This window comes from Pipistrellus kuhlii, unplaced genomic scaffold (genome assembly GCF_014108245.1).
Source record: "Pipistrellus kuhlii isolate mPipKuh1 unplaced genomic scaffold, mPipKuh1.p scaffold_m20_p_12, whole genome shotgun sequence".
NCBI classification, from domain to species: Eukaryota; Metazoa; Chordata; class Mammalia; order Chiroptera; family Vespertilionidae; genus Pipistrellus; species Pipistrellus kuhlii.
The window spans coordinates 22,162,299-22,175,394 of NW_023425427.1; the positions used below are offsets into that span (position 1 = coordinate 22,162,299).

The window sequence follows — 13,096 nt, forward strand, 5'->3', positions numbered from 1 at the left end:
TAAAAAAGGAGGTGACAGTGGAAGAATATCATGTAAGGAAATATATCCTGAGAATAATTTACATCTAAAAAATTTGTGCTTTAGAAAATTAACCTTCATTAGAAACGCTAATAGCAAGATACCCATGAAAATACACACATGGTGACAAAACAAGCCAGGGGAAAATCATTTGGGGGGAAAAATGGAAAAGAATCCCAAATAAAATTTAAAGAAAATATCCCTTTATTAACTTTTGGTCGAGAATATGTTTGTATATTTTCAGAAAACAACTCCGAGACCATCTGGAACTCTGTAACGGAGAGCAATAGACAGAAGCGCTCCAGCCATGAAGACAGAAGAGACCCAATTCAGAGATGGAAGATGCTGATGACGCCTCAGCATACCAGCAGACAGCAGCTGTGGGTTGCTGAAGGATGCCCAGGACCAAACCGGAGATGGGCAGATCTGCATTACCGCCATTTGTCTACCAACCAGATCTGAAATATTTAATATCATGGCTGGCATGTACACATAAGGAACTATGTGGCATTGAAATTGGGACGCAAAAGAACTGTTGGCCCAGAAAGGAACTCACTACAGATTCATTTGCCTCTCAGCATAACTGTTATGGCTTGTTGCAGTTTAGGTTCTTACAAGGGTATTTCTTGGATCACATGATCTCACACATCTAGAGGAAATAATGAACAACACAAACAGACCAAGAGAAAGAGAACCAGCGATCAGACTCTCAAACCTCAGAGGGAAAGTAAGGGAGGATGGGGGTAAGGGGAAGAGATCAACCAAAGGACTTGTGTGCATACATATGGGCCTAGCCAGTGGCCATGGACAACGGGGGGGGGGGGGGGCATATCTGGGGGGGGGGTTTGGGATGGGAATGGGGGAATAAGGATAATTATGTAAGACCATAATCAATAAAATAATAATAAAACAATAATAATAGGCATGAAGAGGATCATTACACATGAAAAAGAGCATAAGTTTTTCAGCAGGAAGATATAGCCATGCTGACTGTGTAAGTACTTAAAATAAAGCAAATGTTTTCAAAATTATAAGGAGAAACTGAGAGTTTTAGGAGAAAGTTTAAAAATATATTGTTAATTGACAGATCAAACAAAAAAACTAGAAGAGGGAATATGTGGACAACCGATTCGTACCCCTGCACCCAACTTGTAGACTGTGAACAGACTCTTTTCAAGCCTACAGTGAATAACTACAGAAGCCATCATGAAACAAGGCTCAAAGAAAATCAAAAGAATTATTATCGTACAGATAATGTTCTCTCACCACAATGCAATTAAATACAAAATCAATAATAAAAAAATCATTAAAATGCATATTGAAATTTACAAACCTCATTTGCAATGTTTACAACTAACACAATACTAGAAACAGCCCCCAAATGCTTGTCAACGAGATATAATAATTGATAAATCGCTACCGTATATTTATCCATTTGAATACTATATTGAACTCCTGAACAATGGAGCCCTCTTGCTCTCTCTTACCTAGTACTGTTCTCCCCTGACCCCTGGCTTCTGGGGCTTGCACATTCTGCACTGGCTCATAACCATGTGATTGATCCCTATGCAATGGACTGACTAATGGACTATGATTACCCTAAAGCTAGACCAGACTCAGTTTCACCATAGAACAAAAACTATGGACACTAGCTTTGCTTTTAGCTCTACTAAAGCCCCGGCTGCACCCTTTTCCAGGACTGGGATAAGGGATATGGGGCTTCACAACCCGAGAAACATAACTCCACAAAAACAAAGCCTCTTACCATCTCACATCCTCTTGTGGGGCCTCCCGAAGAGCTCATTCCAGGGGTTCCCAAGAACCTCACTCCCACCAGCCATGCAGGAACCCCACTCTTGCAACTTTGGGTAGCTATGTGGCTTATGAAAAAGGAAGGTGAGGACTAAAGAACATCATTTCAAATAAATTCAGCTCATCATACTCAAGCATAAGTGAGAAAGATTACTGAGAAGAAATGTGAAATATCAAAGAAATCCTGTGAAGTCAGTTGGAAGGGTCCTCCAATGATTACAAGGAAAATGTAAAAGGAGACACAATGACAGCATGCAGCAGAGTACACTACCATTCACTGTACAATGCCTGAACGTCAAGAAGAAGAGTTGAACTAGATCAGGTTGCGAGCTAGGCACATAGGAAATGAAAGCAATTTCAGATCAAGTTAGGTAAGCTCCAGTAGACATGTCCAAAAGGGAGAGAATAACCAAAGGACTTACCTATGTGCATACATACGTATGAGTGTCCTAACCAGTGGTCGAGGACAATAGTGGGGTGGGGGCATGATTAGGGGGGTGGGAGATTGGAATGGGGGTTGAGGACAAATATGTTATACCGTAATCAATAAAGAAATTTTTAAAAAAGAAAAAAAATAAAGTATGCCCCCCACAACTTCAAAACACTTTGGGACTCTTCAATATTCTATGATGCAGGCCTGGCAATAAAGGCAAAAGTCTACATTCTCAGAGCTCAGTGTCCTCAGGCAGCAATGTGATTCTGAAAGTGGAGTCAATAAAATGGGATGCTTCCTATTTCTGAATGGCCTTACTAAACTGTGTCTGACTTCCACTCAACATCGTTAAATATTGACTCCAACCTAACTTGCATGGATAGGATGTGGTTATTCCTTATGTTAATATGCTACCTTGCAAGGGGGTGTCCACCATGCCCAGCTTTCTGGAAACAATTATGAACCCCTACAGAGATTATTTGCTATTGTTTTCATTTCTAGTCCCTCACAGGAAGTTTCTGGCTAAAACCCATGTCGAGTGACTCTTTAGTTCTGGATGAGTATTTAGAGACTTTTGGATCTCTGCTGCACATCAGAGTCAACCAGCATTTCATCATGAGTCAGGTTTCCATGTCAGGTATCACCAGACCAAGCCTTTGTGTTGGGTTAATCAGGAGAGTAGTGCTGAGCCACTGAGAGCTTCTCTGTGGAGGCTAGACCCTGAGCTCTGTCCCAGGTTACAGGTCGTTTCTATCTGAGAGAACAGATATGCCACTGAAGGGCTCCAATTATATACCCTCATTGAGAGTATAAAGTGTGCACCTCATAGACAAAAGTCCCTCTTTGAGTTTTTTCCCAAGAAGAAAAAATATAAATATTTTAAAACATTGTAAAAATAATAAAAAGGAACAAATTTTTAGTAATTAAATAGCATCATATGATTCTTGGATCATGAATATCTGTGTTTCCTAGAAAGAGGAGTGACAGGTATGATTTTCTTTTTTTCAGCATCATGACAGAGCCAAGAGAAGGAAAGGTAGGACATTGAAAGGTAAGGCTCTGCCTATATCCGAGCTCTCCAAGGGTGACTCTTTCTTGCTCCTTCCTGTGAAGAACTGGGTTCATTATTTCTATGTCAGTTGCTAGCCACAGTTCCTCAATAAAAAAGAACTCTCAGAGGAGAGGCTCATGGAAAGAAAGTCACAACCTGAGACACTTCCCAGATTCTTTGTTCTGCTGTCCTTGGGTCTGGCCAATGTGTGTTGCCCAGTAGAAGTCAAGAGTAGAACTTCTGTCTTCTGACTTTGTGACAGTACTTAGACTTCAGGGTGATTAGATTCCTCTTTGTTGTAATCACTGACCTGTTTGCTTCAGGGTGGTTTTGAGCATCAAATAAGATAATATATGTGAAAGTACTTTATAAATGCAGCAACACATATGAGAACTCTATTAATATGATCATTGACATTTGACATCCTCTAATGACTCATGGGGCTTTCAGAGTCCAATATACCAATGGTCTCTCATAAAGGGACTTCTCTAAAAAAGATGGGATTTAACACCTTCACCATAGGTAACTCATTCTCCTACTTTCCCAGGTTGCAGAGGGTAAAAGAGGAGAAAAAGATGTTGATTTCTCACCTTAAAAGGTGACCAGTAATTTTCCTTCTTTCCTGACCACTCTTTAGCATATTCTATGCAATTTCAAGGATTCAATGCAGCTTTCTATAGTCATGGAATGGAGTTGCCATAGGAACAGGTATGTGAGTGAAGGCTTTGAGATGAGTGCATTTGAGTGCATTGTGACCTGATGGATGTGGGGCAATATTAAGCAGGCTTATGTGCCCCACCCTACAAATAACCCAGCAGGTACTCCTTTCCTTGCTCTGGTTGGTCCTGGCTGCAATTTTGCACCTCTTGTCTCCTGCAGTCTCCTAGGCCCCGGGTCAGCAAACTGCGGCTCACGAGCCACATTTGGCTCTTTGATCCCTTGAATTTTTAGCAAAGGCCAGCTTAGAAGTACCCTAATTGAGTTAATAACAATGTATCTACCTATGTAGTTTAAGTTTTAAAAATTTGGCTCTCAAAAGAAATTTCAATCGTTGTACTATTGATATTTGGCTCTGTTGACTAATGAGTTTGCTGACCACTGTCCTAGGCCAACATCATGACACCATCCACTTTCCTCAGCTGTTACGTGCAGACCCTTCCTGTGATGTGTATAACCATGCAACCAGCTGAGTTGGATTGGCTGCTGTTCTCATTGGCCCTTAAGATTCTACTCTCTGTGCCCCCTTTGGCTTCCGCAGCTCCTGTGACTGAATCAAATTTCACCCTGTCCCCTGCCTTCTCAGCAGTCCCTCCAGGAGAATTAATACCATCTTTTCTGATTGCGCCTTTCCCACCACCTCCCCCACCACACTGTAATTTCTCCCTAACCTACTGACTCACTTAGGTGATTTTCCTTCACCATCATCACTAGTTTACTCTCCGTCTAAAGATATTCCTGTTTCCTTGGATTACTCATTCCTAGTAGGCAGGTCTCCACCTCCACCTTTTGCCTTTCCCTTTCTCCCACCACAAGATACTCAGAATGAGAAAATACTTCTGACTCTGAATGCCATCTTTTTTGACCTTTCAATTAACCAAAATATCAATCCCTTCCCCTGGCTTTGAATCCCACAATATCAGTCACTAATCATGGACCACTAACCTTCTGTTTCACCAGCACCACACTACAATTTAAGTGTAACGCAAACTAAATCCATTCACATCTCATCAAAGTCAGCTGTGGAGAACTCATCTCCAGACAGCACTGGAGCATTGGTCACTTATGTCCCTCAAGGCACTGACCATCCAAGCCTGTGGATTTCAGCCATTTCCTGTCAGGAAGCTTGCTGTCCACGTTGGCACAACAGAATTTCAATCATTTTCAGGATGTGAGGTATGACTCTGAGGAAAACCTAACCAGCTATATAATGAAACTGTTAGAAACAAATTCAATAATGTGAGGGGAAAGTGTAAATCAGAGACAACCAGAAAATGCCCTGAAGTAAATGTGAGTAAGAAGTTTGAGGAAATCAGTGAGGGGGAGCTTCCTGTGACTGTGTATAATTCATGGTATGTTATACAGCAGACACTTTCTGTAAAATGTTACTCCAAAATAAAACAAAGAAATTTTGTACCATCAGGAGCTTTACTTCCTTGAGTCTGGTGCACAGCAGATTCTGGAAGCCCACATTACCTTGTTTAATTTGAGGTTGGTTTGAAGTCTTTCTGCCAAAGTCCTTGAATCCAGAGATGTTTTAATTAAAAGATACTTCATCCCATTCCTTGCTTGATTACAAATTTTCCTACTCCACCAACCTGATTTCTGAGGTGGCCTCCAAATCAGGGGGCTTCATGTCCCTAAAGTGAAGCTCTAAAACTCTGAATCATTCTCCCTCTGCCACCTCATTTTTGGGCAAAGAAGGACAGGAGACACTATCCAAAACACCTAGTGGCTGGCAGAGAAATTTCAGAAAATTCAGGATGCTAGACAGGTACTTCTGTCACAAACAGCATCATTGGCAAAGCAAGTCAGAGACATTAACTAAGAGCCAAATTCTTGAAGCTGCCCATAAGGCAATCCTGGAGCGGACATGAACCAAATGACCAAAGTGTAAATTCCAATCAGGGCAAAGAGATGAAGCAATCAGAACCTGTCTCCATGCCCAACCTATCTCCATGTTCAAGGACAAAGACCTTGAGGCTCTTCAATCCAAAATGAGTGATCTCTTGACAACCAGCAAGCTGGGGATCTCCCAAAGGGTAAATGTGAGTGAGAGTAAAGGAGTAATTACTGTGACAACTGAAAACCACCCAGCAAAAACATCAGTTCTCCAAATCCTAAATCAACAGACCCTCAGAAGCAACTAATTGCCAAGTTAAAGTGGAAATTTAAGAAGAGGAAGCAGAGCCAGGCCCAAGGCTAAGACATTCACATGTCCCATGCCTCAGACAGCTTGACTTACAAAGCCACCCTGACTCATGCTTAGGGTGTCTCCAGTGTGGCAAGGCTGCTCCCAGGTGTTGCATGTCCATCTGGAGGACAGAAGAGTCAGTATGAAGCAGTGGCAGGAGCCTTGTGTCCCTAAGAATGTCTCAAAGTTGTATCAAGATAAAAATCTCCCAGCAGCTGCAAAGAAAGTGAGGCCCACAGGCTCCACATCAGAAGAGCTTGGTGCAGAGAAGGCAGGCTTGGGAGCATCCCAACCTGAAAGGAAGATATTTCCTACTCGGGACCTGCCATTAAAGGAGAGGCTTGGGAGCAAGTCCCCCCAGGCCCCATCACAGAAGGCACAGTCTCCTCCTGAAGGCCTGTTCAGAAATAAAATAAACCACTTGCTTTCAATGGCTTCATCCCAAGATAAAATGCAAACAGAAAGAAAACTTCCAGGAACAAAAGCAGCCCAGTATCATCTGTGCAGAGCAGAGGCCCAGTTAAAAGTAGAGCAGACATTGGGGATTTTCTAGAGGAGAAATTGAGGCATCAGCACGCAGTAAATATGAGCTGCCCTCAAGAGCCCCTTCCCTCTGCAGTGATGTTGGGGAAAGCACAGTAGAAGGCAGCAGTGTGGGTCTAGGCAGAGCCTGCCCAGGGGCATCCTATCAACTCCAGGGCTCTCTCCTGTCAAGTGACAAATATGAAGTCCTAAGAAGCTGCATACAGAGACAAGGACAGACACCCCCAGAAAGCTGTGGCATTAAAAGAGTAGCTATGCTGAAAACCAGTTTGGCTCAGTGGATAGAGCGTCAGCCTGCAGACTGAAAGGTCCCAGGTTCGATTCCAGTCAAGGGCATGTACCTGGGTTGTGGGCACATTCCCGGTGGGGGGTGGGCAGGAGGCAGCTGGTCAATGTTTCTCTCTCATCAATGTTTCTATCTCTCTATCCCTCTCTCTTCCTCTCTGTAAAAAAAAGCAATAAAATATATAATATAATTAAAATAAAATAAAATAAAATAAAATAGCAGCTATTATGTCAGAAGCAACCTCAATCTGTGCCCCGGAGGGAACTGTGCACAATCCAAGCTCTATCTGCAGGCCTGCAGCTGCCCAATGGCCTCCTGCTGCTCTCACCACTGCTATAACTATAGTGTTCAGAAACCCATCTCTATGATTCTGGATCTTTTACAGGGGAAGGATCTTTTCCCACCACAAAATAATTCCTTCGCTGAGGAGTCTTTGTGTTGAGCTAATCACAAGAGTAATACTGAGCCACTGAGAGCCTCTGTGTGGAGGCTAGGCCCTGAGCTCTGCCCCAGGTCTATCTGAAGGAACAGATATGTCACTATAGGGCTCCGATTATATGTCCTTATTGAGAGCATAAATTGTGCACCTCATAGACACAATTATTCTGTCAGTTTATCAAATAAGAAAAAATGAAAATATTTTGAAGTTGTAAAAATTGATAAAAAGGAACATAAAATTCTAGTAATTAAATAGCATTGTATGACTCTTAGAGTATGAATGTCTGAGTTTCCTAGAGAGAGGAGTAACAGAAATTATTCTTTTTTTTTTTTTTCCAGCATCATCACAGAGCCAAGAATAGAAAGAAAGGTGGGACACTGAAAGGTAAGGCTCTGCCTATTCCATCTGAGCTTCCCCAAGAGTAACTCTTTCTCCTTCCCATGAGGAACTAGGTTCATGATTTCTATGATGTCAGTTGCTAGGCACAGTCCCTCTAAAAAATCAAACAAACAAACAAACAAAAAAAACCTCAGAAGAGAGGCTCTTGGGAAGACAGTCATAACCTGAGACACTTCTCAGATTCCTTGCTTTGCTGTCCCCGGGTATGAAGCAGTGATGAGCTTGGGCAGAGGGTGTTGCCCAGTAGGTATCAAAAATCAGCATTTCTGTCTCCTGACCTTGTAAAAAGACTTTGACTTCTGTTCCACAGAGTGGTTTTGAGCATCAAATAAGATAATGTATGTGAAAGTACTTTATAAATGAAGCAACACACAGGGGAACCTTATGATCATTGACATTTGACATCATCTGATGACTCATTGGGGCTTTCAGAGTCTAATATCTCAATGGTTTCCCATAAAGGGACTCCCCTATAACAACTGGGATTAAACACCTTCTCCTCATATAACCTACTCTCCTGGTTTCCCAGGTTGCAGATACTACTAGAGGGAAGAAGAGGGTAAAAAGATGCTGACTTATCCCCTTAAAAGGTGAGAAATCTTTCTTCTCTTCCCTGATTCCTCTTTAGCATGTTCTATGCACCTCCAGAGATTCAGTGCAGCCTTCCAAAGTCATGGGAGAGGGTTGCCAAAGGAATGGAGACGTGAGCGGAAGCTTTGGAATGAGTGCATTGTGAATTCATGAATGCAGGGCAATATAAAGGGGCAGCAGGCTTCAGATGGCCCCATCCCACCACACCAGTAGGTCCTTCTTTCCTTGTTCTGGTACTGGCTGCAGCTTTGTATCTCCTGTCTCCCACAGCTCCCTGGGCCAGCATCATGGTGCCATCCACTTTCATCGGCAGTTATGCCCAGACCTCTCCTGTGAGGTGTGTAATAATACAACCACTGAAATAGATCAACTTCTATCCTCATTGGCCCTGGAAGATGCTGCTCCTCTGACTGAGATGTTGTTCTCTTAGTCACCTGACTTTTCAGCACTCCTTCCAGGAGACCTAATACCACACCACTTCTTTTGCCTGAGACTTTTGTAACCCCCAAGCCCGATTCTCTTCCCTAACCCAACGGGTATGACTTAGCCCACTGATATGTTGTCAGATGCACACTGGTGTGCCACATGAATTTTTAAAATATGCAATACCTGCCTATTTAGTCAAGGGGATTGGCCTCTTTTCCCTTATATTGTCAAATAAAAATATATAATAGCCAACACAACAGTAGCTACCTGTTGTGAATGGATCAAAATTATGCCTTTTTTGTCAGATTGGCAAAACATATATTTTTTTAGTGTGCTGTAGAATTTTAGTAATTAATTTATGAGTGCCAAGAGATGAAAAAGGTTGAAAAACATTGCCCTCACCCAATTACTCCCTTGGGTAATTTTATATCAACCTCAGCTCTGGGTCAAACTTTGCCTCAAGTGCCTTTTCCTTCCTTAGAATCCAAATTCCCAACTGACAATTTCCCACTCCAAACTCTTTTTATACCTTTTCTCCCATCACACGATACTCAGATTACAGACACTGTTGTCCAACCAGAAAGTCCTCTGACCCTAAATACAATATTTCTTTATTCCTCCATTATCTAAATAGTACCCCTTTTCATATTTGGCCCATTCAGTGAATCCCACTTATCTTCATGTACCACCAACCTTGTCTGTTTCACCACCACCACACTACAGTTTAACTGTGACTCAACCTAAATTCATTCATATCTCTTCCAAGCCTGCTCTGGAGAACTCATCCCTGGACAGCCATGGGACATTGTTCACTTCTGTAACACAAGGCACTGACACCCAATTTCAGACTTTACTTGTCAGCATGCTATTGCCAAAGACAATGTGATTTCAACCACAAAGCTCTTGCCCTCAATTTTATAAAGACCTCTTCTGTGGGAGACCCTGTAGCCAAACTTGGACACTTGTCATTTCTCAGCCCTGATGTGCTAACACTCCTGGAAAGACAAGTGCAAAAGAGAGATGAGTTCCTTATATGGAGGAAAAGAAAAAGAAAAAAGATTCTTTTCCAAAACAATTTAAGTCAGACTACAATCTAAATTCTTCAGGAAAAGTGATAAATTCCATTGCTGATGAGCATGACTCAATAGTGCCCCTTCCTTTCTGGAGCAACAAAGAAAAATCAAAAGAACTTCCTGTCCATCCATTGTACTCATAGCCTAAGATTTGGGAAGACCATTTAGCAAAAATGTACATATGTAGATTTTTGGTGATCTTCCTTCTCTGCATAGGAAGTCCTTGTATTTTGCACCCAATGTCTCAGGTAGCTATTCCTCAACATGTATTTTCAATAAAATCTCAAATGCATCTTCAGGCCAAGAATCTCTAGTACTTCCCTTCCCTCTACCTGCATTCTTACCTGAGGTCCATCCATAACTATTGCCTCAAACCCTTCCCCAAACCCAGTCCCTACCTCTCACTCAGATCCAACCCGCATGTCCATCTTCAATGCCCATGCCCAATCCTACCATGAAGTCCTATATCCCAGATTAGTAGCTGTGGAGTGTATTTCTATAGATTCCTGAATGGATCAGACTGTTCCACCTTTTCTGGTATGGACTGTGCTGCAGAAACAACAGGAAAGTTTGTGGAGTTTACCCTGTGTGGTCCAAAAATCTCAGGAAGAATTTTGTCCTTCAGCTTCCAACTCTCCTTACTGCTGGTGCTCCCAGGCCCATGTTTCAATCTCCATCCTTACTGTAGAGTTTCCTCTCAGCAGTGAACCTCGGGAGAAACTAAAGCATCACCTTTGAAAGAGGCTCATCCAACACTGGTGGGGCCTGCTCTGAGGGATCCATGAGTCTTTGTCACTGAAGAGGCTTCTGAGCAATTGTTCAGAGATATCTGAGTCAAAGAAAAAGTATATCCTTTAATGAATTTCTGTGTATAAGGGTTAGAGTAGCAAAAATCTAAATGTTGGATTAGGCAAACAAAGAAGCTTCTATGAGAGGGACTCAGAAATGCTTCAGCTAGAGGACAACAAGAAAAAGGATGAGAAGGCAGCTCAGTTGAAAATATATCATCTGTTGAGTGATGAGACAGCTCTTCAGAAAGGTTGTAGCATATGATTCTGAGAAAGGCCTAGATACATGATAAGACTCTCTGAGAAGCAAATTCAATGGTGTTAGGGCAGAATGTAAGTCAGAGACAACCAGAAAATGCCCTGAAAGTACACTTGAGCAAGAATTCTGAGGAAATCAATGAGGGTCAGCTACCTGCAACTGTGCATACATAGTCTATGACATGTTATCCAGCATATACTTTCTGTGGATTCAATTCCACATCAAAATAAAACAGAGAAATTTGGCACTATCAGTAGGTGGAAAAAACTGCCTGAACACATTCCTTCCTTAATTCCAGTGCACAGTAGATACTGGAAGCCCACGTTACCAAGTTTTATTTGAGGATGGTGTGGGGCCTTCCTTGAATCATAGGAACTTTAAATTGAAAGTTATTTCATCACATTCCTTGTTTCAGTCCAATTCTTTGTCCTCAAACAACCTGATTTCTAAGGTGGGCTCAAGACATGTTAGAGGAGAAGTTTGGGAGCAAGTCTCCCCAGACCTTATCACAGGAGGCACAGTCTCCTGAAAGATTTTTTAGTTAATAAAATTAAGAGATTGGAGCATCCAAAGAAGAAGGGAAAGGCATTTGGAGGAGAGGCGATATGAGATTATTTCTCCAGAAAGAAACAGAGGGCCAATAGGGACTATTTCATCCTTCATGTTGTTTATGTGGTATATCATGTTTATTGATTTTCAGATATTGTACTAACCTTGCACCCCCATAATAAGTCAAACTTCATCATGGTGTATGATCTTTTTAATGTATTGCTGGATTCAGCTTGCTAATATTTTGTTGAGAATTTTAGCATCTATGTTCATCAGAGATTTTGGCCTATAATTTCTTTCATTGTAGTGTCTTTATCTGGTTTTAGAATTAGGATAATGCTTACCTTATAAAATGAGCTTGGGAGTCTTCCTTCTTCTTGAATTTTTAAAAATAGTTTGAGGATATATGATAGTTCTTTTTTGAACGGTGATGTTCGCCTATGAAGCCATCCAGTCCAAAACTTTGTTTGTTGGGAGTTTTGTGGTGTTTTTTGTTTGTTTGTTTGTTTTTTTTAATTACTGCTTTAGGTTCACTAGTTATACAATTTGTCTATTCTTATTTTCTAATTCTTCCTGATTCAATTTTGGAAGATTGTCTGTTTCTATGAATGTCTAATTTGTTGGCATATAGTTGTTCATAATAATTCCTTACAAACCTTTGTGAGGCTTATGTGCCAGTTGTTACTTCTCCTCTTTCAATTCTGATATTATTTATTTGGGTTTTCTCTCTTTTTTTGTTGAGTTTATTAAAGGTTGGTCAGTATTGTTTATATTTTCAAAGAAACAGCTTTTGGTTTCATTGAACTTTCATACTGTTTTTTTTTTTAAGACTCTATTTTGTTTATTCCTACTCTCATCATTATTCCTTTCTACTACTCACTTTTTCAAGTTCTTTTAAGTGTAAAGTTAGATTGTTTATTTTAGAATTTTCTTGTTTCTTGAGATAAGCCTATAATGCTATGACTTTCCCTCTTAAGACTGCCTTTGCTGTGTCCCATTGATTTGAGGTTGTTGTGTTCTCATTTTCATTTCTTTCAAGGTATATTTAAATTTCTTCCTTGATCTCATTGCTAAGTCATTTATTGTTTAGTAACATGTTATTTAGCTTTCATGTCTTTGTGTGTTAGTTTATTTCTTGTGATTGGTTTAAAGTTTCATACCATTATGCTCAGAAACATGGAGGGATCTTAAACGCATATTATTAGGTGAAAGAAGTCATTCTGAAAAGGCTACAGATTGTATTAGTCCCCCCAGATAAAATTCTGGAAATGGCAGAATTCAAGATATAGTAAAAGGTTCAGTGGTTTCCAGGTGTTAGGGTAAAGAATGGGATATACAGGCAGAGCAGACAGAATTTTTAGACCAAGGACCCTACTCTGTACAATACTACAATAGTAAATACATGGCATCATACACGGATCCAAACCCAAAGTATATATGACACATGACACCAAGTGTGAACCATAATCTAAATTATGGATGCAAGCTGATAATGATTTATCTATGGAGATTCAGTTT

The 13,096-nt window shown here is 41.0% G+C and overlaps 1 pseudogene; it reads left to right on the plus strand.

The window, feature by feature from the left end:
- The first annotated feature begins 4,387 nt into the window (after positions 1–4,387).
- Positions 4,388–7,020, plus strand: LOC123652169 (annotated as a pseudogene).
- Positions 7,021–13,096: the final 6,076 nt, after the last annotated feature.